Source organism: Theropithecus gelada, chromosome 17 (genome assembly GCF_003255815.1).
Source record: "Theropithecus gelada isolate Dixy chromosome 17, Tgel_1.0, whole genome shotgun sequence".
Lineage (NCBI taxonomy): Eukaryota > Metazoa > Chordata > Mammalia > Primates > Cercopithecidae > Theropithecus > Theropithecus gelada.
The window spans coordinates 64078933-64082021 of record NC_037685.1 but is presented as its reverse complement, the minus strand read 5'-3'; positions in this window follow the sequence as shown (position 1 = coordinate 64082021).

Sequence of the window (3089 nt, the reverse complement as noted above, 5' to 3'; positions counted from 1 at the left end):
AATAAGATTGGCATATCCTTATTATGTGCCTATTTTATGAACATGGTAAAAAAACAGAAGTTAGTAATCTTTCAAAGATGGTATGGCAAATCCTCTTTCATTCAGGGAAGTTGCAGTTTTTTTTTTGACATGGGAGTAGCATCTCTTGTCATACATCAAGGCTGCTGAATGCATAGCTAGCATTTCCAAGGCATTCCCTTTGAAAATGCAAAGCTTGCAGTAGAGAGACTACTGGGGATGAGGAGACTATGTTTAAGTCAGCAAACAGGTTAATTAGCTGCTGGGAAAAAAAGAAGGATGAATTGACTTCCAGTAGGAAGGAGGCGAGAGTGAGGCTGGGTACCGGGTGGGACTCAAATGCCCAACCGACTTTACCCAAGATAACCACCCATTTCCAAGGCTTTATCTCATAACGTCATCAATGCAATAGCCTCCTCTTTCCAGCCCCATACCCTTTCTAACCATACCCTCACAAGGGTCTAAAGAGCAATTCTAATCTTAACGTTTCCCTGCTTCCCTTCCTTTCAGGTCAAAGCCCAAAGTCCACTATGTTTTGTAGAGTTCTTTATGACCCTCACCCCGTTTATCTTCCTAGTACAATATGTAGCCTATGCTCTGTCCTTATAGAATCATATGCAAGTTTCTCTCTCTTGCCTCCTTGACTTTGAATGTTTTGTGCCTTTCTTCTCCAGAAAAACTTCTAAATATCCTTCGAGACATAACTCAATTGTTTCCATCTCTGAGAAGCTCCTCATAATGCCCAGGCAGAGTTAGGCAGTCCTTTGACCATGCCCTCCCCAGTCACTGCTCAGCACAACTTTACTCTCACACTAATTACACTGTATTTCTATTATTTGTTAATTATTGGTTTAAATGTCTATATTCCCTACTGGCCCATGGCCTCCTTGAAAATAACCGTAATTTATTTATGTTTATATTCCCAACTGTTAGCCCAAGGAGGACTGCACAAATATTGCAGGAATGAATGAACATGAATGACTGTGGCATGTTAAGGATAACTGTGATGGCCTTTGTGTACTAGAAGATGATACGAAGGACGACCATAGGCTGGGCAGAGCTGGGTTAGAAACAGGACTCCAGACTTAGTAAGGATATAATCTTAGGAGATTTACTTAACCCTTTTAACCTCACATTCCTCATTTATAAAATATTGTTAACATTCTGCTACAGAACTCTCTCATTTCTCTACATTGAGTAAATTCCTAAATGAAAACCTGACCAAGTGATTTCCTGGCTTTAATGACATCCAACTGCCCTGGGGATAAAGTAGTCTCACTTAGAAACATTACAAGACCTGCTAACGATCAGGTCCTTGCTAACCAGCACAGCCTCAAATTTAATTTTCCTTCTTTTCACATGACATTCTTTCCCCCAATCCCTAATGTGGCTTCAAGTCCTTTCAAAGACCAGAGCACTAGACAGCCACTACCGAGTAATTCCAGTGGTATGTGAGATGAAATCTACTCGTGAACATGGTTTGAGGTATTGCCTTCTCTGACCCCACAACTCTGGGTTAGGTGTCATTGGTACATACTCTGATGACACCCTATACTTCCTCCATCATAGGGAATTTGTATTAGGTTTTTCTAGAGAGACAGAATCAATAGGATGTATATACAGTCACCCTTCCACCAACTGCATATCAAAAATATATGGAAAAAGAAAAAATACAATAACCATAATAGCAATTTTTAAAAATACAGTAGAACTATTTACACAACACTTACATTGTATTAGGTATTGTAAGTTATCTAGATATGATTTAAAGTATATTAATTATGTGGGTAGGTTATATGCAAATACCATATGATTTTATATAAGTGACAGAGCACGCTTGGATTTTGATATCTGCAGGAATCCTGAAACCAATTCCCCATGGACATCAAGCGATGAAAGAAATTTATTTTAAGGAATTGGCTTACCTAATAATAAAGGAGGGCAAGTCCAAAATCTGCAGGGTAGGTGAACAGGAGGGACATCCAGGGAAGGGCTTGTGTTGTTGCAGCCCTTTGGAGGCCGCCCACTGGCCGAATTTTTCTTGCTGGGAGTGAGAGGTGGGATTTGGGGGTGGTCCATCTTTTGTTCTATTCAGGTCTTGATTTCATGAGGCTCACTTACATTATGTAGGGCAATCTGCTTTACTCAAAATCCACAGATTTGAAAGTTAATCTCATCCAAAAACGCTCTCATAGAAACATCCAGAATAATGTTTGACCAAATATCTGGGTACTGTGGTACATTTATAGTCAGATTTTAAGAAAATAACTTAAGTCACCTTGTGGAGAATGGGCTACAAAATAAAAGAATGGCAGCAGATCATCGATTTAGGAAGCTGTTCTAATAATCCAGCACAGAAATGATGAGGGCCTGTGTCCATGTTTCATCATGGCTGAACACATAGCCAGAGTCACCCCAAAAACCACAGCAGGGCAGTACCCATAGGTGAGCACCCAAAACCATCCTGAGATGGGTCTGGTTGGAATTCTAAAGCAAGAAGCAGCTGGGCACAGTGGCTTACGCCTGTAATCCCAACACTTTGGGAGGCCAAGACGGGTGAATCACGTGAAGTCAGGAGTTCGAGACCAGCCTGACCAACATGGATAAACCCCCATCTCTACTAAAATTACAAAATTAGCCAGGTATGGTGGGGCATGCCTGTAATCCCAGCTACTCGGGAGGCTGAGGCAGGAGAATCTCTTGAACCCGGGAGGTGGAGGTTGCAGTGAGCCGAGATCACGCCATTGCACTCCAGCCTGGGCAACAAGAGCGAAACTCCATCTCAAACAAAAAAATAAGAAGCACTAGATGCCAAGGTGATAGGTCCAAATAATTTATTAGGGGAACTTAGAAACAGAAGGGGTTGCAAGCTGTCCTCACCGGGACAGGGAGATAAGCGATGTTCTCCCGAGATATGTTTGCAACTAGGGCGTTGGGCTATGGAGTTTATGTGAGAGTTTAAGGAATGTGGCTCAGGGCTAGAGCTAGTTTTTTTCAGTGTTTTGGGCAAGAACTTAGATACCTTTCTCAGTGCCTGCAAATGTTCAAGGCCCCAGCTTGGGTTCAAGCCT